This window comes from Canis aureus, chromosome 10, assembly GCF_053574225.1.
Source record: "Canis aureus isolate CA01 chromosome 10, VMU_Caureus_v.1.0, whole genome shotgun sequence".
NCBI lineage: Eukaryota > Metazoa > Chordata > Mammalia > Carnivora > Canidae > Canis > Canis aureus.
In genome coordinates, this window is record NC_135620.1 from 28,594,979 (window position 1) to 28,617,714 (window position 22,736).

The 22,736-nt window shown below is 38.2% G+C and overlaps 1 pseudogene; it reads right to left on the reverse strand.

Annotated features, from left to right (window-relative positions):
• Positions 1-12,111: 12,111 nt before the first annotated feature.
• LOC144321629 (non-POU domain-containing octamer-binding protein-like) lies at positions 12,112-15,271 on the reverse strand (annotated as a pseudogene).
• Between the last annotated feature and the right edge of the window lie 7,465 nt (positions 15,272-22,736).

The window sequence follows — 22,736 nt, forward strand, 5'->3', positions numbered from 1 at the left end:
TCAGGATCCCCCGGGGTCACAGAAAGAACGAGGTATCTGACTGTGGCAGAGATTGTAGCATTGGAGAGGCCTCTCAGCTGGGTGTTGCCACGAATCCTGAACCATGGCACCATTGGCCTACCACCTTTCAAGTAGGGGCCCAGCAAATGACAACTGCTTCAAGACCCTGCTGCTTCCCTGGGGAGGAGGGCCTGGGTGCTCCTGTGAACAGGCAACTGCTCCACAGCAGGGTCGCAGCAACCAATGAGGCTTCCATAGAACCATCCTTTCCCCCCCATTCCCTATCTTGGGAGGATTGGTGCAGGTATGCACCACAGGAGTCTGCATAGTTTGGCTCACACAAAAGGGATTGACTGCTTTTCCCTGAGGGTGCACTGAAAAGTGGGGGCAGAGATCACTCAGCTCCAGGGATGGAGATCAGGTCTAAGCAATTTTTACTGTTTTTTTTCATCCTCCAAATCTGCAGCAAAAGCCTTCAGGGAACAAAAGCCACACAGAGCAACTGAAAGCCTATTTACTGAGCCCCCCCTGGAAGGGGCTGTGCAACTCTACCAAGACAAAGACACCTGACAATCAGTGTAGTAGCAGTGCTCTGCCCTCAAGACCAGCAGGAACATCAGGCTAAGACCAAGTTTATGGATCACACAGAACTGAAAAACTCTGATGCTAGGGGAAAATAGTATACAGAATTCAAGGTATTTTCTCATGAAACTTTAGTCTTTCAGTTTAAAATTTTCTTCACTTTGGCTTCCTTTCACTGTATTCAATTTTATTTTTGTATATATATGTTTCTCTTTACAATTTTGGGATTTAGTGTCTTCTAACAAAAAGATCAAAATACACCTAGGGCCAAGTGGATCATCCTGCTTTGTCCACCTGTAAGATTATATTCTCTCTTCTCTCACTTTTCTTTTTTAGATTCTATGGGTTTTGTAGTGTATATTTCACTGGGATTGTGGTTGCTATTTTTTATTTTGTTCTCTCTTTCCTCTACACTTCTCTGGACAAAATGACTAAAAGGAGAAATTCATAACAAAAGAAAGAACCAGAGGTATACTCTCTGCCATAGATCTAATTGATACGAATATAAGTAAAATGTCAGACCTAGAATTCAGAATGATTACAAAGTTACTAGGTGAGCTTCAAAAAAGCATAAAAAACCCTAGAGAATATCTTAGTGCAGAAAATAAAACTAATCAGGCCAAAATTAAAAATAAAATACTTTGACTGAGATGGAGTCTAAAATGGATGTTTTAACAGCTAAGGTAAATGAGGCAGAAGAGAGAAAGTCAGGGATATAAAAGAAAATTATGGAAAGGAAGGAAGCAGATGAAAAGAGACAAAAACAACTAATGGACCACGAAGAGAGGCTTTGAGAAATGAGCAATACCATAAAGCAAAAACAATATTAGAATTATTGGGGTCCCAGAGGAAGGAGAAAGAGAGAGAAAAGGACAGAAGGTATATTTGAACAAATCACAGCTGAGAAATTCCCTGATCAGGGGAGGAAAACAGGTATTGAAGTCCAGAAGGAACAGAGATGCCCCCTCAAAATCAATTAACACTAGATCAATACCCCAACATATAATAATGAAGCTCGCAAATTTCAGACAAAGAGAAAATTCTGAAAGTAACTTGAGACAATATTCCATTGTGTATGTACATATATACATAGATATATGTAACACATACTTTTTAAAAAAAGATTTTATTTATTCATGAGAGACACACAGAGAGGAAGAGACATAGGCAGAGGGAAAAGCATGCAGGCTCCCTGTGGGGAGCCCAAGTGGGACTTAATCCCAGGATCCCAGGATCACCACTTGAGCCAAAGGCAGACACTCAACCACTGAGCCACCTAGGAATCCCTATACCACATCTTCTTTATCCATTCATCTGTCAGTAGACATCTGGGCTCATTCCATATTTTGGCTAATGTGGACATTGCTGCTATGAACATTGGGGTGCAGGTGCCCCTTCATTTCACTACATCTATATTTTAGGGGTAAATATCCAGTAGTCCAATAGCTGGTTGAAGGGTTGCTCTATATTTAACTTCTTGAGGAGCCTCCATACTTTTTCAAGAGTGACTGTATCAGCTTACGTTCCCACCAACAGTATAAGATGGCTCCCCTTTCTCCACATTCTCACCAACATTTGTTGTTTCCTGTCTTGTTAATTTTAGCCATTTTACTGGTGAAAAGTGGTACCTCATTGTAGTTTTGATATGTTTTCCCTGATGACAGGTGATATGGAGCATTTTTTCATGTGCCTGTTGGTCATGTGTATGTCTTCTTTGGAGAAATGTCTGTTCATGTCTTCTGCTCATCTCGACTGGATTGTTTTTTGGGAGTTGAGTTTAATAAGTTCTTTTTTTTTTTTTTTTTGAGTTTAATAAGTTCTTTATAGATCTTGGATACTAGCCTTTTACCTGATATGTCATTTGCAAATATCTTCGCCCATTATGTAGGTTGTCTTTTACTTTTGTTGGCTGTTTCCTTTGCTGTGCAGAAGCTTTTTATCTTGATTAAGTACTAATAGTTCATTTTTGCTTTTGTTTCCTTTGCCTTTGGAAATGTGTCTTGCAAGAAGTTTTTGTGGCTGAGGTCAAAAAGGTTGCTGCTTGTGTTCTTCTCTAGGATTTTGATGGATCCTTGTCTCACATTTAGATTTTTCAACCATTTTAAGTGTATCTTTGTGTATGGTGTAAGAGAATGGTCCACTTTCATTCTTCTGCACATGGCTGTCCAATTTTCCCAACACCATTTTTAAAAGAGACTGTCCTTTTTCCAGTGGATATTCTTTCCTACTTTGTTGAAGATGAGTTGACCATCCAGTTGAAGGTCCATTTCTAGGTTCTCTATTCTGTTTCATTGATCTCTGTGTCTGTTTTTGTGCCAGTGCCACACTGTCTTGATGATCACAGCTTTGTAATACATCTTGAAGTCAGGCATTGTGATGCCCCCAGCTTTGTTTTTCTTTTTCAATATTCCTCTGGCTATGGGTTTTTTTTTTTCTGGTTCAACTCAAATTTTAGGATTATTTGTTCCCATTGTTTCTGTGAAAAATGTTGATGGTGTCTTGATAGGGATTGCATTGAAAGTATAGTTTGCTCTGGGTAACATAGACATTTTCACAATATTTATTCTTCCAATACATGAGCGTGGAATGTTTTTTCATCTCCTCCTCAATTTCTTTCATAAGTGTTCTGTAGTTTTTAGAGTACAGATCCTTTATCTCTCTGGAATATTACCTTACCAGATATCTTATGGTTTTTCATGCAATAATAAATGGGATAGATTCTCTAATTTCTCTTTCTTCAGTCTCATTGTTAGTGTACAGAAATGCCACTGATTTCTGTGCATTGATTTTGTAGTCTGCCACATTGCTGAATTTTTGTATGAATTCTAGCAATTTTGGGGTGAAGTCTTTTGGGTTTTCCACATAGAGTATCATGCCATCTGGGAAGAGTGAGAGTTTGACTTCTTCTTTGCCAATTTGAATGCCTTTTATTTCTTTTTGTTGTCTGATTGCTGAGGCTAGGACTTCTAGTACTATGCTAAACAAAACTGGTGAGAATGGGCATCCCTGTTGTGTTCCTGACCTTAAGGAAAAGCTGTTTTTCCCTATTGAGAATGATATATGCTGTGGGCTTTTCATAGATGGCTTTTATGATATTGATGTATGTTCCCTCTATCCCTATAATGTGGAGAGTTTTAATCAAGAAAGGATGACACATTTTGTAAAATGCTTTTTTTCACATCTATTGAGTTGATCATATGGTTCTTGTCCTTTCTTTTATTGATGTGATCTATCATGTTGATTGACTTGCGGATCTTGTACCACCCTTGCATCCCAGGGATAAATCCCTCTTGGTCGTGGTGAATAATCCTTTTAATGTACTGTTTGGATCCTATTGGCTAATATCTTGGCCAGTATTTTGATATCCGTGTTCATCAAGGATATCGGTCTGTAAGTCTCCTTTTTTGATGGGGTCTTTGTCTGGTTTTGGAAACAAGGTAATGTTGGCCTCATAGCACAAGTTTGGAAGTTTCCCTTCCATTTCTGTCTTTTGAAACAGATTGGTAAAATAGCTATTATTCTTTCTCTGTATGTTTGATGGAATTCCTCTGGGAAGCCATCTGGCCCTGGACTCTTGTTTCTTGGGAGGTTTTTGATGACTGCTTCAATTTTCTTGCTGGTTATAGGTCTTGTCAGGTTTTCTATATCTTCCTGTTTCAGTTATAGTAGTTTATATGTTTCTAGGAATGCATCCATTTCTTCCAAATTGTATGATTTGTTGGTATATAGTTGCTCATAATATGTTCTTAAAATCATTGGTTTTTCTTTGGTGTTGGTTGTGATCTCTCCTCTTTCATTCATGATTTTATCAGTTTGGGTCTTTTTTCTTCTTGATGAGTCTGGCAAGGAGCTGATCTATCTTATTAATTCTTTCAAAGAACCAGCTCCTAGTTTCAATGATCTCTTCTACTGTTCTGGTTTGTAATTGCATTGATTTCTGCTCCAATATTTATCATTTTCTTCTCCTGCTTCATTTAGGCTTTATTTGTTGTTCTTTCTCCAGCTCCTTTAATTGTAAGGTTAGCTTATGTACTTGAGACTTTTCTAATTTCTTTAGAGATGTTTGTAAAAAAAAAAAAGAAGAAGCTGCATAAGTGAATTTTTGGTGATTAGAGTTAGATATGTGAGAATACATACCAACTCAGAGAATTAGTGAGAAGAAAGGATGAATACTCATGTAGAAAATTTTTTAAGGTACAGGAAATGAATAAACTGGAGGAGACTGTTTTACTGAGTTTTATTACTCAATTTTCATTTATATTAAGCTCTTTTGTCAAGGAAAAGATTTTACAACACTTTCTTATCAGATCTAAAAATCAATTTTCATGAAACTTGATGAAAATTAATGTCTCATGAAACATTAATTTTCCTGGCCTTTTGTTTGGGGGTAAGGAGATGTTGAGAGAGTCAGCAAAGAACTAAGTGTTAGGAAACATGACAGACTCTTTTCAGCATTTTTAGGTAAAAGGGTCTGGAAGAAAGCTGCTCTTTCCAATTAGATTCGTAAATTCTTCATGGCTTTAAAAAGAGAAGACTTAATTAGTTCATTTTTATTTTCTATGGTCCACATGAAGACATATATTTTGAACCAGGAATCTGGTTCAACTCTACTGACAAAAAGGGATATTCCCAGGTTGTTACAAATGTATGTGTATGGGATGTAATATTTTGGAGAGGTTGAATAAAACTGGCTTTTATCCATGAATACCTCAATTTCTGCTCTAACCACAAGAGGAAAAAATACCTTTAGCGTAATTTTTCTTAGCACTCAGAAACCTCCTCATTTTTACTTTTTCCAGGATAACAGAAAGAAGGCGTTTCTATTGGGGCACCTGAGTAACTCAGTCGAGTTAAGCACCTGCCTTCCACTGGGGTGGTTATCCTAGGGTCCTGGGATAGAGCCCCACATTGGGCTTCTTGCTCAGTGGAGAGACTACTTCTCCCTCAGCCCATCCCCCCACTTGTGTTCTCTCTCTCTCTCTCAAATGGATAAATAAAATATTTTTTTAAGAATACATTTCTATTCTTAGTTTCACAATGACAAGTAGGAATCAGAACTTACTTTCTGTCAATATAAATGTAGTATGCTGTCCTATTAAACAAAAGAAACAATTTATTAATAATAATGTTTTGCATTTTTATTTAAGCTAAAAACAATTTATAATCCAATTAGTCATGGAATCAGTTCATATGTTGAGGGAGATAATACTTTGAATTACCTCAAATTTAAGTAGTCTTAGGACGGCTGGGTGGCTCAGCGGTTGAGTGTCTGCCTTCAGCTCAGGGTGTGATCCCAGAGTCTCAGGATCGAGTCCCATCTCAGGCTCTCCTCGAGGAGACTGCTTCTCCCTCTGCCTATGTCCCTGCCCCCCTCTCTCTGTTTCTCTCATGAATAAATACATACAATCTTTAAAAAAATTAAGTAGTCTCATTAGTAAACTGATTTTTTTGCTCCTACACTATTAAGGTTCAGCCATGAAGTTGGAATCTAGGAGAAGGAGAATATGACTTACAGGAAGTCTCAAGTTTGAATGTTGCCTCTTTGGGCCTGTTTCAGTCAATGTTCTTCAGATAAAGAATAAATAGGAGAGATGATAGATCATAGATAGATAGATAGATAGATAGATAGATAGATAGAAAAGAAGATTTATTGTAGCAATTGGCTCACATGATTATGGAGGCTGAGAAATCCCATGATCTTCTATCTGCAAATTAGAGACCAGGAAAGTCAGTGGTATAATTCAGTTGAGTCCAAAGGATTGAGAACCAGAGAAGCCAATGATATAAGCTCCAGCCTGACTCCAAAGGCCCAAGAACTAGCAACACCCATGTCTGTTGTCAAAGGGCAGAAGAAGATGGATGTCACAGGCTTCTTTGCTGTGTGGTGATCTTGGGTGTTGGAGCAGCGTCCCCAGCCTCTACCTACCAGATACCAGTATCACTTTCCCCTCCTTGCAGTTGTGAAAAATAAATATGTCTCTAGATATTGTCAATATCTTCCCTTGGAGGCAAAACTTCCCCAATTGAGAGCCAGCTCTCTAAAGGTAGGTAGCTATTCCACTGACTTTGGGAGCCAGTGTGACTTACTTTAGTCAAGGAAGAGATTGAAATATATAGGAAATTTGATCTCTTGTGCATTTTCCATTGCCATGAGAAAAATGTCTCCAAGATAGCTGCACCCTCTCTAGCCTAGGCTCTAGAATGAGACATATGGAGCACAGCCACTTCAGCTGTGAGAGGTGCCTCAGCTACTACAGCCTTATTCAACCTCAGGCATTTGGGAAATAAGTACTACACATATTATATGCCACTGAGATTTTGTAGTTGTCATGCAGCAAAAGTTGACTGTTACAGACCCCTTAGCCAAAGTAAAGTATGTCCAACTCTTAGTAATACTGATTGGATTCTCCAATTGCTTACTATATCTTAAGACTATCCCTTATTCCTTATTTCCTTCCTTTGATTGTAGATAATCCTCTAGGCAGAGGATGCTTCTGCTTCATATCAAACAAATCCATCTAGCTCTCCCTGAGAGCTACCTGTAACCACCTGGCCACCTACTTACAATGAACTTAGGTGATGAAACTGGTTTGGTTTTTTATTATTGAATTTTATGAGGGGCTCTTTATGCATACAGGATATAAGTCCTTTGTCACATATATGGATTGCAAATATTTTCTCCAAATTTGTGGCTTATTTTTCACTTTCTTAACAGCACCTCTTGATGAGCAAAAACTTTTAATTTTGATGAATCTGTTCTATCACTTTCTTCCTTTATGATTAATGCTTCTTTCTTCTAAGAAATCATTGCTTAGATTGCAGATATAATCTCCTATATTTCCTTTATCATTTTAGATATAGTGCCTAGCTTTTATAGTTTAGTTTTTATATTAGGGCTATTATTTATCTAGAATTAATTTTTGTAAATGGTGTGAGTTGTAGGTCAAGATTAATTGTCATCTAAAAAAAAGATTGTCATCTGTGTAATTGCCTAATTGTTCCAGCAATATTTGTTGAAAAGATATTTCTTTCCCCATTTAATTGCTTTAGGTACTTAGTCATAAATTAATTGACGATGTTATATGGGTCTATTTGTGGGCTCTATTTATTCTGCTCATCTATTGGTATATCCTAATGTCTATACTGTCTATTAAAGTTTAGTAAATTTTAACATGTTTTATGTTGTTGAAAAATAGCAGGACACAAAGTAAATATTGAAGGATCAGAACCATATTTTGAAGGCATAGAAGTGATTGAAAGTAAATGAAATCAGATTATTTGGTATACCTTGTTATTGGTAGGACTTTGGATGATTGTTTTCTTCTTCCTACTTTTACATATTTTCTAAATTTTCTACAATGAAATTGTACTATGTTCATAATTGGTAGGAAATTTTATTTTGTTTTGGTTTTGTTCTTTTTAAAGTTTTTGTTTAAATTCAAGTTAGTAACATACAGTAATATTAGTTTCAGGTGTACAATATAGTAGTGATTCAGCACTTCCAAACAACACTTGGTTCTCATCATAACAAGTGCACTTCTTTAATCCCCATCACCTATTTCAGCCATTCCCCTTTCCATCTCCCCTCTGGTAACCATGTTTGTTCTCTATAGTTAAGAGTCTGTTTTTCGCTTTGCCTCCCTCTCTTTCCTTCCCCTTATGCTCATTTGTTTTGTTTCTTAAATTCCACATGAGTGAAATCATATGGTATTTGTCTTTCTCAGATGAGCTTATTTCATTTAGCATAATGCTCTCTAGCTCCATCCACATCATTGCAAATGACAATTTTCATCTTTTTTATGGCTAAATAATATTCCATTGATACCACATCTTTATCCATTCATCAGTCAATGGACACTTGGGCTGCTACCATAATTTGGCTATTGTAAATAATGCTGCTATAAATATAGGAGTGCATGTATCCTTTTAAATTAGCATTTTTGTATTCTCTGAGTAAAAACACCTGGTAGAACGATTACTAAGTTATAAGTTAGTTCTATTTTTTAAAACATTTTATTTATTTATTCATGAAAGACATAGAGAGAGAGAGAGAGAGAGGCAGAGACACAGGCAGAGGGAGAAGCAGGCTCCATGCAGGGAGCCCGACGTGGGACTCGATCCCGGGTCTCCAGGATCACACCCTGGGCTGAAGGTGGTGCTAAACCACTGAGCCACCCAGGCTGCCCATCTATTTTTGACTTTATGAGGAATCTCCATACTGATTTAAGAAATTGAAAACAACACAAAGAAATGGAAGACATTCTATGATCATAGAAGAACAAATATTGTTAAAATGTCTCTAATACCCAAAGTGATCTACACATTTAATCCAATCCCTATCAAAATAGCAACAACATTTTTTTTTTTAGCAACAACATTTTTCACAGAGATAGAACAAGCAATCCTTATATTTGTTTAGGAATTAAAAAAAGACTCTGAATAGCCAAAGCAATCTTGAAAAAGAAAAACAAAGCTGGAGGCATCAAAATTCTGTACTTTAAGTTATACTTCAAATCTGTAGTAATCAAAACAGTATGATATAGCCACAAAATAAACAGATCAATGGAACAGAATAGAAAACCCAGAAAAAACCCCCACAACTATATGGTTAATTAATCTTTGATAAATCAGGAAAGAATATTCAATGGGAAAAGTCTCTTCAACAAATGGTGTTGGGAAACAAATGGTGTCAGCTACATACAAAAGAATGAAACTGGACCACTTTCTTACACCATACACAAAAATAAATTCAAAATGGATTAGAGACCTAAATGTGAGACCTGGAACCATAAAAATCCTAGAGGAGAGCACAGGCAGTAATTTTTCTGACATCAGCTGTAGCAACATTCTGCTTGATATGTCTCCCGAGGCAAGGGAAATAAAAACAAAAATAAAGTATTGGGACTACATCAAGATAAAAAGCTTCTGCACAGTGAAGGAAGCAATCAATAAAACTAAAAGCAACCTACTGAATAAGAGACAATATTTGCAAATGACATATATGATAAGGGGTTAATATTCAAAATATATAAAGATTTTATATATTCAACCCCCCCAAGTAATCCAATAAATATTGGCAGAAGAAATGAAGACATTTCTCCACAGAAGATATCAAGATGACATGAGAAAAAGCTCATCACTCATCATCAGGAAAATGAAAATCAAAATTACAGTGAGACATCACCTCACACCTGTTAGAATGGCTAAAATTAGCAATGCAAGAAACAACAAGTGTTGATGAGGATACAGAGAGAAAGGAACCCTCTTTCAGTGTTGGTGGGAATGCAAACTGGTGCAGCCACTGTGGAAAATACAGTAGGGAGTTTCCTCAAAAGTTAAAAACAGAACTATGATACAATAATTACACCACTTTGGAGTATTTACCTCCAAAATACAAGAACACTAATTCAAAGGGATAAATGAATCCCTTTGTTTATAGCAGCATTATTTGCAATAACCAAATTATGGAAACAGCCCAAATGTCTATTGACAGATGAATGGATAAAGATGTAGTATGTACACATTATGGAATATCATTTAGCCATAAAAAAGAAGGTAAATTGCCATTTGCAGTGTGGGTTAAGTTAAGGACTATTATGTTAAGCAAAATAAGTCCGTAAGAGAAAAATAAAAACCATAGGATTTCACTCATATGTGGAATTTAAGAAACAAAACAAACTAGGAAAAGAGAATGAGAGAGAGAGAGAGAGAGAAACAAACCAAGAAACAGACTCTTAGCTATAGAGAACTAATGGTTACCAGAGAGGAGGTGGGTGAGGACGGATGGATGAAATACGTGATGGGGATTAAGAAGGGCACATATTGTGATGAGCACTGAGCAATGATTGCTGAATCACTGTATGGTACACCTGAAATTAATATAACACTGTATGTTAACTATACAGGAACTAAAATTTTGAAAAAGACATAAAGAAAACTGAAATGCATATTATTAAGTTATAAAAGTGGATATGAAAAGGCTACATACTGTATTATTACAAGCTATGCCATTTTGGAAAAGGAAAAACTATGATAATAGTGAAAATATTAGTGATTTTCAGGGGCTTGGGGAGCGGGAAGAATGAGTAGGCAGAGAACAGAGGATTTTTTTGAGCATGGAAACTATTCTGTATGATATTGTAATGATGGATATAAACTAAGGACTTTGGGTGATAATGATGTATTAAGGGATGTTCATCAATTGTAACAAATATACCACTTTGGACAACCAAAGATGTTGATAGTGGAGGCAATTGTGCATGTGTGGGAACAGGAGGTATATGGGAAATTTATATATATTTTTTAACATGTAACTGCTCTAAAAAGTAAAGTTTATTAATTAAAAAAAACAAAAAAACACAGCTCTTAGGTATAATAGCTCTTTTAAAAAATCACATCTAAAAATTAATTAATATTTCTTTAATATAATCAAATTTTCAATGCCAGGGCTTAAATTTCCCCATATATACATGAATATCTTTTTATGCTTAATTTGTTTATATCTCAATCTGTATACTTTACAGTTAAGTTGATGTATCTCTAAAATTCTCTTACTCTAAAAATTTGGTAATGATGTTTAATATTTCACTATGTATAAATAAATATATTTGAATTTTTAAGCCATGGATATATATATTTTTAAAGGCTTAAAACGTATTTTAATAAGTTGATGCTGCATCACTACTCCATTTCTCAGAAAAACTCCAAAGGTATCAGAGACAAATCAAACATGGTACACCAATTTTAAAAAAATGCACAGCATAACTACCTAAGATAGGCAAGGCTAAGAGCTACTGTCTGACCTTCAGCATACAGCAACCCTGTTCCCAAGATTGTACTAAGGCTATCAAGAAAAGCTGTGAACAGCATCATAGACATAAAAGGGCCATTCCTGGGTTGTCCTTACCCAGAAAAAAGATGGAGGCAACTTAACACAAGATTTTTTAAAGATACACTAAAATGAAAATCTCTAAGAGAAAGGTCTTGCTTCAGACATGAAGGGGTAATATATGGGATATAACAGAATCATATGTATGTTGTCTGTGACCTCTTTGGACATTTGCCTGAATTCCCACCTGTGAGTGAATGGAGTGGGGCTAAGGTCATTGGGGGATATTTGTTTTCGTGGTGTATGTGGCAGTGTCTATGGGTTGGAGGATATAAGAATGAGAAAGCAAAAAGAACAGGTTGGACAAGATTGGAATGATCAAGATTAATGGGGGCTCTAACTGGATTTTTCTAACCATTTTGCCATGGTTCCACCCCTCAAGACCCTCAACAATCACATGAGACTTCAGGAATGCACCACACAGAATCAATTAGTTAAACGATATACCACACAGAACTGATTTGTTAAATATCACCTCTCCCTTGCCCTCAGCCTCCAGTAAACTCCCTCAGAGTAGTACAGGCAAGGAAGACCTAACTATTGGGAGGAATCCCTAACACTTTTCCAGGGCTGAATTCTGACTAGTCCAAAAAGGCTCCTTCTTTTAAGGGTTTTTGGGAAACTAGACATTGAAATTGTTATTAGTATCTGTGACGTTTGTTTGGAGCAAATTCAGCTCCAGGAGCTGCATGGTTGAATGCAGGAGGGGGTCCACCAATTACCCCAATTCCTTCCATTGTAGCAGCCCAGGCCAAAGCGTTCAGTTGTTGGTGGGGTCAACCCCAAGGTTCCGTCTGGCATCATAGTGGCAGGTCCTGGAGGAGCTGGGGTACCAGGTGGCACTGGAGCAGGGGGCATGGCACCTCTATTGTTTATGCCCATAGCACCTCCCATAGCCATCTGGCCAACCCATATCTCCTGTTCTTTCGCATCAGGGAATGTTCCCTTGAATCCTGCCCGCTGTCACCGCATCATTTCTTCTTCTTTTTTATTTTTTTTATTTAAAGATTTTATTTATTTATTAATGAGAGACACACACACACAGAGAGAGAGAGAGAGAAAGAGAGAGGCAGAGACACAGGCAGAGGGAGAAGCAGGCTCCATGCAGGGAGCCCGACGGGGGACTCGATCCCCGGTCTCCAGGATCACACCCTGGGCCAAAGGCAGGCGCTTAACCGCTGAGCCACCCAGGGATCCCCTCATTTCTTCTTCTTGCTGCCACATTTCTTCCTCTCGGTGTCTGAGCTCCTCCTCCTGCCTGAGCTCCAGTTGCTTTCGTTTTTGCACTTCTTGGTTGTGCAGCTCTTCCATCCTCCTAAGTTCTTCCTGACGCCTCATCAAATCCTGTCTCATTAGCATGACCTGGTGCTCATGGCGGGCAGCCTCCACCTCCATCTCCAGCTTCTCATGAGCTTCCTTGATGTGGCAGCCCACTTGGTCCTGCTGCTGCTTCTCCATCTCAGTCAGTGCCTTCCAGCGCATGGCATACTCATGCTCAAAGGATCCAGGCTGTGCAAATCTGGGTGGCTGCTCTCACCCCTTGTGAAATTGCTGATTCTTTATTTTTTTTTTTCCTTTTTTTTTTTTTTTTAATTGGTGTTCAATTTACTAACATACAGAATAACACCCAGTGCCCGTCACCCATTCACTCCCACCCCCTGCCCTCCTCCCCTTCTACCACCCCTAGTTCGTTTCCCAGAGTTAGCAGTCTTTACGTTCTGTCTCCCTTTCTGATATTTCCCACACATTTCTTCTCCCTTCCCTTATTTTCCCTTTCACTATTATTTATATTCCCCAAATGAATGAGAACATATAATGTTTGTCCTTCTCCGACTGACTTACTTCACTCAGCATAATACCCTCCAGTTCCATCCACGTTGAAGCAAATGGTGGGTATTTGTCATTTCTAATAGCTGAGTAATATTCCATTGTATACATAGACCACATCTTCTTTATCCATTCATCTTTCGTTGGACACCGAGGCTCCTTCCACAGTTTGGCTATAGTGGCCATTGCTGCTAGAAACATCGGGGTGCAGGTGTCCCGGCGTTTCATTGCATTTGTATCTTTGGGGTAAATCCCCAACAGTGCAATTGCTGGGTCGTAGGGCAGGTATATTTTTAACTGTTTGAGGAACCTCCACACAGTTTTCCAGAGTGGCTGCACCAGTTCACATTCCCACCAACAGTGTAGGAGGGTTCCCTTTTCTCCGCATCCTCTCCAACATTTGTTGTTTCCTGCCTTGTTAATTTTCCCCATTCTCACTGGTGTGAGGTGGTATCTCATTGTAGTTTTGATTTGTATTTCCCTGATGGCAAGTGATGCAGAGCATTTTCTCATATGCATGTTGGCCATGTCTATGTCTTCCTCTGTGAGATTTCTGTTCATGTCTTTTGCCCATTTCATGATTGGATTGTTTGTTTCTTTGGTGTTGAGTTTAATAAGTTCTTTATAGATCTTGGAAACTAGCCCTTTATCTGATATGTCATTTGCAAATATCTTCTCCCATTCTGTAGGTTGTCTTTGAGTTTTGTTGACTGTATCCTTTGCTGTGCAAAAGCTTCTTATCTTGATGAAGTCCCAATAGTTCATTTTTGCTTTTGTTTCTTTTGCCTTTGTGGATGTATCTTGCAAGAAGTTACTATGGCCGAGTTCAAAAAGGGTGTTGCCTGTGTTCTTCTCTAGGATTTTGATGGAATCTTGTCTCACATTTAGATCTTTCATCCATTTTGAGTTTATCTTTGTGTATGGTGAAAGAGAGTGGTCTAGTTTCATTCTTCTGCATGTGGATGTCCAATTTTCCCAGCACCATTTATTGAAGAGACTGTCTTTCTTCCAATGGATAGTCTTTCCTCCTTTATCGAATATTAGTTGCCCATAAAGTTCAGGGTCCACTTCTGGATTCTCTATTCTGTTCCACTGATCTATGTGTCTGTTTTTGTGCCAGTACCACACTGTCTTGATGACCACAGCTTTGTAGTACAACCTGAAATCTGGCATTGTGATGCCCCCAGATATGGTTTTCTTTTTTAAAATTCCCCTGGCTATTCGGGGTCTTTTCTGATTCCACACAAATCTTAAAATAATTTGTTCTAACTCTCTGAAGAAAGTCCATGGTATTTTGATAGGGATTGCATTAAACGTGTATATTGCCCTGGGTAACATTGACATTTTCACAATATTAATTCTGCCAATCCATGAGCATGGAATATTTTTCCATCTCTTTGTGTCTTCCTCAATTTCTTTCAGAAGTGTTCTATAGTTTTGAGGGTATAGATCCTTTACATCTTTGGTGAGGTTTATTCCTAGGTATCTTATGCTTTTGGGTGCTGCTGATTCTTTATAACCAGTTTCTCTGGAAGTCCCTCTTCATCATCCAACTGGTCCATGGGCTCCACAGTCCCAGGCCGAGGAAATGTGGTTAGCAGGAAGGAACCTTCCCCTGTACCTGTCCAGAGCTTTCCGAGCAGCTGGCTTCCCTGAGAATTCAACAATGCCTTTTCCTGAGGGCCTTCCTCCATCATCCACGAAGACTATAGCCCTTTCCACCTGGCCAAACGCAGAAAAGGCTTCCTCCAGCAGTTCATTGGAAACATACTGAGGAAGGTTTCCGACCATAAGGGATGCACTATAGCAGGCAAAGCGCACACGCAGCTGCTTTCCATGAAGTGGCATGTTGTCCAATTCTACTTTGGCAATCTCCACTAGGGTTTGTCTTTCCAAGCGGATAAAGCCAAAGCCCTTATCCTTATGAATGAAGACTTCACCCGCTTTCCCATATTTCTCAAATAGTTTCCTCATCTCCTCCTCAGTGATATCAGGAGGAAGATTGCCCACAAAGAGCCGGCTACATTGGGTGAAGGTCTTCTCTCCTGGTTCCCAAAAATTCCTCAGGTCAATAGTCAAGCCTTCATTTTGGCTGCTGGCTTGTTGCCCATTTGCAGGTATTGGTAAGCCATGGATATATTATTTGTAACCACTAGTATATCATTTGGGGCTTGTCTATATACTAATACTTACTGGTATTAAGGAAAGTTTATTTTTTTAAAAAAAGCGTAAATCTTTGTTTATACTTTCTCTGCTGAAAACCCTTCAATTGTTTCTCTCAGCCTCCAAAAAAATGTCCAACTTCTACAGGATTTTCAAGATTCTTGAAAGTTTTTCAAGAAGGTGTTGACTCCTCTCTTTCTTTGGTTCAAACTCTCATCTTTTCCAACTGTCCCACTGCAATCACACTGATTCCTTTTCAGGTTCCAGAATAAGCTATAATCTTCATCTTTAGTGTTTCTTTGAATAAACTGCTTCCCTACTTGATGGCTTCCCTACCTCCTATTTCTCTTGTGACATCTACTCATTATTTAGCTTTAAATTAGGAGATGATTTCCCTAACCTAAGATTCAGTTACAGAGCACTCTGTGCTTACAGCTATCACAGCTCTTATTACACTGGAAATCAACTGTCAATTCATACATAGTTCTCTTGAATTGGATTATGTCTTATAATTTTTGTAACTTTGCTCTTAGAAATGTTCGATACATGATAGGTTCTTATTAAATATTTATTGAGTGCATGAGTTAGATATTTTGCCCAAGGTCACAACTTAACAATTTTTTGTTAGAGTTAGTATTGCCAAATGCTTAATTTTGAACCATTTAGGCTTTTAATTTTCTTTTCTCCCTTAATTTGTGTTCCTTTTCTTCTTTCTCTTGTTAGAATGCAAGCTCCATGATAACAGGGATCTTCCCTGTTTGTTCATTGATGATACAAACCTTACAGAAGAAAGCTAGGACATAGTAAGCACTCAATAAATATTTATTGAATGAATAAACTCCCTTCTCTAGAAATAATGTAGAGCAATGCTTTCTTATCAACTTTATTGAGGTATACTTTACATATGGTAGAATATATCTATTCTAATTGTATAGTTTCATGTGTTTTTGACAAATCATTATGCCCATGTAACTACCATTATAATCAAGATATGGAACAATTTCATCACTTCAAAAGTTGCCTTGTACTTTTTCTCAGTCAATAAGTCCAGACCCAGAGCAGCCTGGGTGGCTCAGCGGTTTAGCACTGTCTTTGGCCCAGGGCATGATCCTGGAGACCCGGGATCAAGTCCCATGTCGAGCTCCCTGCACGGAGCCTGCTTCTCCCTCTGCCTGTGTCTCTTCCTTTTTGTCTCTCTCTCTCTCTCTTTGTGTGTCTCTCATGAATAAATAAATAAATAAAATCTTTAAAAAATAATAATAAGTTCAGGCCCAGGTAACCACTGATGTATTATTAGTATAGATTAGATTTGCCTTTTCTAAAGTTTCTCATAAATGGGATCACATGATATGTATGTTTAAAAATCTAATTTTTTCCCCTCAGCATAATGTTTTAGAGATAATGATTTATAGTAAATTTCTTGTTTTATGTGAGTTTTGTTGTATCCATGTCATGGCTTGACTTGTAAGCATTCTTTCTCCCCACATTTTAGCCCAGTACTGGATATTCCTATGCCCAGTGTTCCTGTCTCCAGTTTCCTGCAGTGTTATTGTAGGAACCAGGTGGTGGCAGCAGCCCACTACACAGAACCCACTTCAGAGTTCTGAGCCCATGTCTCAGTGTCCTTTAGTTAGATGATGTATGGCTGAAAGAGGGTCTGAATATGATTCTTTCTCTAAATGATTAATTGTGGCAGTGTTTTTCCTTGGCAAGTTTTCTTTATTTTTATAATTCTTTCTTTAAGAAATGAGACTTGATAGCTTTAGATTTGGGACCACAACTTTTAGAAATAAAATGTATGAGTCCTGAAATCAGACTTCAGAATTCAAATTCTGTCTGTATCACTAACTAGCTATGTGACCCTGGGCAAGTTAACTAGTCTGTAAACTACAGGTGCTTTTTAGGGTCACAGTGAGGATTAGATATGTTAAATTGTGCTAAGTACTTAGAAGAGTGCCCAGCATGCAGTACCTCTCAGTAAGTTTTTGTTGATATTGTTACCTATGTCGTTGAAGGAATATTTTACGATATATAAATACAAATATATTTATCTCTGAAACCTGAATATATACACAGGAGTCCTCAAAACTTTCTGGCAGTCACTTACTTTTGAAACTTTGATATGTTCTGAGTGCTCTGATTTATTTTTGAGAAACTTCCATATTTTTATTATACAATTCAAATCCTGCTCAAATCCCATGAGAAAAAAGATCTCGTCCAAATCTTATGATGAAGTGACAACCCCTTAGACATATTTACTTTCCTTGAGGAAAAGACATTTCCTTATAAGTGAATATATTTTCTCAATAAACGAAGGTTTAATTTCCACATGGAAAGATGATGTCTGACAAACTGAATTATTATGTCAGTCAGAAATAACTTTTAAAAAGTGTAATTAAAAATATAATTTTAAATTTTAAATCACTTATTTAAAAGCAAAGGATATTTTTGTAAAGCAGAAGTGGAAAACACTAACATCTAAACTAATATGTGTGTAGATAGTTAAACTATTATCTCTTAGCTTCAGATCCATTCTCTGTTCACCTTTATGATGTTGGGGCTGGGATTCTCAAACCCCATTACTTCTTTGCCAGCTGGCTCCCTGTTAAGCCAGATAAACAGTGCTAGAAGGAGACCAGAAGACTGGAGGAAGCAGAAAAGCCTGCCCCATCCTGTCTCCTTCCAATTTCTCTCCCATCAACCAAGCAAAGGCACCTTGAATGCAGTGATTTTCATTAACCACAGTTGATTCTAGTTTGCAATGATCGCAGTACTCCTAGAACCAGCCCCATTGTACCATCCAGAGACATTAGTGCCAGCTAGCTCATGTCCCTTCTTCAGAGGTCTCTGTCTTGCTCTCTGGTCCCTCCTCCAAACACCAGGAGCTCCATTAACTGCTGAGCAGCAACGATTCCTCAGGGGTCTGAATCTTAGCCTGAAGAGTTTCTTCCTTCAATCTTCTTAGATTTAATTTCCAAACACTTCTCTTTATTCTATATCTATAGCAGTGATAACTGCTTTCTTCAATATCCATTTTCACAATAGTTTCAGTATTCCATTTGCCTTGTCAGTTTTCCAATACCTGTTAATAATACTTTATATTAAATATGTGGCAATATGTCATGTAAGTCTTCATCAGTAAACTTCCCAGACCATCTGTCCATTTATTTATTTATTATCAACCTGCCTTTCTTTTAATCTATTTATCTATTTATCTAGTCAGTACATTTTTATCAAGAGGTTTACATTTTGCGGAGAGCACTTGTCAGTCTGAGTTGGGGTAAACAATTCTCTTTGTGGTGTGGTTTGAAATATACTTTCTGGCACCAGCATATCTCTCTCTTTAGCTTGTTGCTTACTAAAATTTCCATCATGAAGAGAGTCATCCTTTTGATGAGTGATGAGTTTTGTATCTCTGGAGATCCTCTTAAAATGCAAATACTCAGGCATCTGGAGTGGCTCAGCGGTTTAGCGCCGCCTTCAGCCCAGGGCGTGATCCTGGAGACCCGGGATCGAGTCCCACGTTGGGCTCCTTGCATGGAGCCTATTTCTCTCTCTGCCTGTGTCTCTGCCTCTCTCTCTCTCTTTCTGTCTCTCATGAATAAATAATAAATAAAATCTTTAAAAAATGCAAATACTCCTTAGAGGATAGGGTATAGTGTCAATGATATTATAACATAAATTAATGGATCATATTGGAACATTTTAAGTCTTCATAACTAGCCTATGAGCTCTGTCTTCCATGTCCTCCTGTATCCTCTGGACTCTCTTGGTAACCATTCCCTCAATGAGTATGTGTCAAATGCATGGGGCAATCGAGGTAGGGAAGACTTGAGGTATAGGACAGGAGGCAATGTCTGTGTGTGGTGATCTCATAGCCAGGAAGCAGCCTGAGAGCAATGGCTGTCTGGGAAAGAGGAAGGAGCAGAGAAATGGCAGGAAAGAATGTTGAGGATAAACTTTATTTGAAAAATTATGTCTCATGCTGGCTTCCTGAGGCAGAGATTGTGTTTAAGAGAAATAATAGAATAGAATAATCTTTTATGGGAAAAGTAATAAGAAGTTATTGATTGAATCATAGTATTGGCCCACCCCTTCCTCTACTCTATCCCATCTATATTAATGTAAAATTAGTCATGAAATCAAGTTTACTAAGAATCACTGACCTAGGCAAACTAAATAGGTGAAATAAATCAGAGATAAAAAATTGTATTTCTTGGGGCACCTGGGTGGCTCAGTCAGTTAAGCATCCAACTCTTGATTTCTTCTCAGGTCATAATCTCTGGGTTGTGAGATCCAGACCAGCAGTGGGCTCTGCACTGGGTGTAGAACCTGCTGGGGATTCTCTCTCACTCTCTCTCTCTGTCCCTCCCCCCAATCCCACTTATGTTATTGGTCTCTCTAAAAAACAGAACAAAACAAACTGTATTTCTTCTGTAATCCATTTCCTCCCCTCAGGCAAGATCAGTTTTCCTTAAGCAGTTATGGGGGGGGATTGATAAAGACCAACTCAGCCCCTGTTATCTCCATCTCTCCTCATTATCATTTACAAGGTTTCTAGCACTGACATTTTTCATCAGCTTTTTTCTTGTCTCCAAAAATTGTCAAATAAATGTTTAGTTATATCAATATCTATGTCCAAATCTATATTTCTTTTTTTCTTAAGAGAGTTGTCCTTACAAAGGGCTTCTTTGTAGGATAAGCTGCATTGTAGAAGTATTACAAAATCAAACAAAAAGATGGCTCAAAGGGAGTAATGTCAACATCATGGTAGAAAAATAAGACATCTTTTGTTTTTGTTCCCCAACTCAATGACAATAATTTGGTATTTATCCATAGATAAAAGAGCTTTTATGAAAACTGTGGGATCAAGTACCATATGACAAAAGACCCAGGAGGAGTCTCACTCACATGTGTATTGAGCAATAAGTATACAAACCTAAGTACTGGCTGTGTTTTCTGCAGCGGTCCATGAACCTGCTCCAGCCCACCTTAACCACTGTCCACTATCTAGGGCCTCCTCAAAAACACTGTCATTGACACTCACTTATAGATGAGAGAGACTTTGTGAAAGTCCAGGCTTCTGAGAAGTTCCAGCACACTGCTGGAGGAAACACAAACAAAGAAACAAACAAAAATATATTTATATATACATATTTTTTTTTTCTGAGTTTGGACATACTGGATTAAGAGAATTAGCTTGACTTTACCCACATCACCCCTTTCCTCAGGCAGTACAGCTCAGGGTCAGGAAAGATCTTCCTCAACCTGTGATTTATCCTGTGGGGGAAAGGGAGAGCATGTGAGTGCATGTGAGTGCAACTGGCTTCCCCAGTTGTGCAGGACACTGCAAAAGGGGATCATTTCTCTCTTACCTACTCAGAATACTGAATAAAAAGATATAAAGTTTATAAAAAAGAGATATAAAGTATACTGAGATATAAAGTTTAGGGCATGTAGGGGGTCCTGGGTGGCTCATTTGGTTAAACATTTGCTTTCATTTCAGGTCATGATCCAGGGTCCTGGGATCAAGCCCCTCATTGGGCTGCCTGCTCAACGAGGAGCCTGCTTTTTCCTCTTCCTCTGCCTGTCGCTCCCCCTGTTTGTGTGTGTGCTCTCTCTCTTTCTGTCAAATAAATACATAAAATCTTTTAAAAATTAGGGGTGGGAAGAGACTGGGAGAGAGGCAGATAAGACTCTCAAGGGGCATTAAAGGGGTACAGATCCTAACTTCACTGTGGTCCCCATCAAGAGGCTTGCTTGTCTCATGCTGGGAGCCACTGGGAATGCCACACTTGTGGATGCCCCCAACTGGCCTACAGGCATCCTCAGCATCTAATGAGCCTTGCCCTCCCCATCCTATGACCAACAGCACTCCTGATAGCAGTGGTGGGAATAAACTTTGATAGATATCTGGTTGGGAATGTGGCGAAACCTGGGCTGAATTTGAGGGTTGGGCAGAGATCACAAATTTGAGCTTTAGTGCCACCTTTGGGAAAACAAAAAGAAGCTATCCTTACTCTGCCGAATGGAAAGAAGGCATAAAAACTTGAAAATCTTGCCACAAGAGGGAATAAGTAGCACAGAACAGTTGTATCTATATAGAAAGTTTGAGAAAGTCTCAGAATCCCTATCAGGGTTAATGGAAGCTATTTCTTATTTGAAGACAATTGGTAAAGATGGAGAAGGTGACTGCTACTTCAAATGCAAACACAGCAATGCAACACTTTAAGTAACATGACATTGAAAGAAACATGACATAACCAAAGGATCACAATAATTTCCAGGGACCAACCCCAAAGACATGGAGGTCTGCAATTTAAAGAATTAAAAATAGCTGTTCCCAGAATTCAGTGAGGTACAACAAAGCAGAGAAAGACAATTCAATGAAATAAAGAAAATGAGAAGTTAAACAGAAATAGAAACCCTAAAAATTCAGACAAAAAGTTTTCAAGCTGAGGAATATAATGAATAAAATTAAAAATAAAATAGAAAACATCAGCAAAAGAATGACTCAAGCAAAAGAAAAAAATATTTGAGAAAGAAGACATGAACTATGAAATTATGTAGTCAAAGGAGAACCAAAAAATTGGGGAGGGAAAGGAGTTAAGACAGTGGAATAGTAAGGGGACCCTGCGCTTGCCTTGACCTTCCAACACAGCTAGATCAATATCAAATCATTTTGAACACTTAGGAGATTGATCTAAGGATTAAGAAAACAGTCTTCAAAATTAGAGGGTGAGAAACCAGCAGGTATGACGTGTGGAGACATGAATTGAGGAAGAGAAAAGCCAGGGTGCCACAGAGGAAAATGAGTCCTTTCTGCAGAGAAAGTGTTGCAGAATTGCAGGGTTCTTGTCTCAAGGTCGGAGAATGAATCTTAAAAACAAAAAACAAAAACAAAGAATGAATCTTGTGGACACAAAATGGTAAAGCAAAAAGTTTATTAATTGAAAGTGAGAGCAAAAAGGAAAGATGAAATCTCTCTAGAGTGAGAGGGATCCTGAAGATTGCCACTGAGGGCTTTTAGTGGCAGACTTTTATTAAGAACTGACTGGGATTCTTGTGGCCTTGAGGTTCTTGTGCTGACTTGGTTTGTTCCCTTACCTTTTGTTCAGCTCTGTCTCCACTTGCCAGGAATAGTTTTGGAATCCAATCAGGGAAGTCAGGGACTTCCTATCCCACCTGCCTACAATTTAAACCCTTCCCTACTCACCGGACAGGACCTGTAGGCAGAAAGAGCTATACTGGGAGTGTAAAGAGTGACTCATTGTAT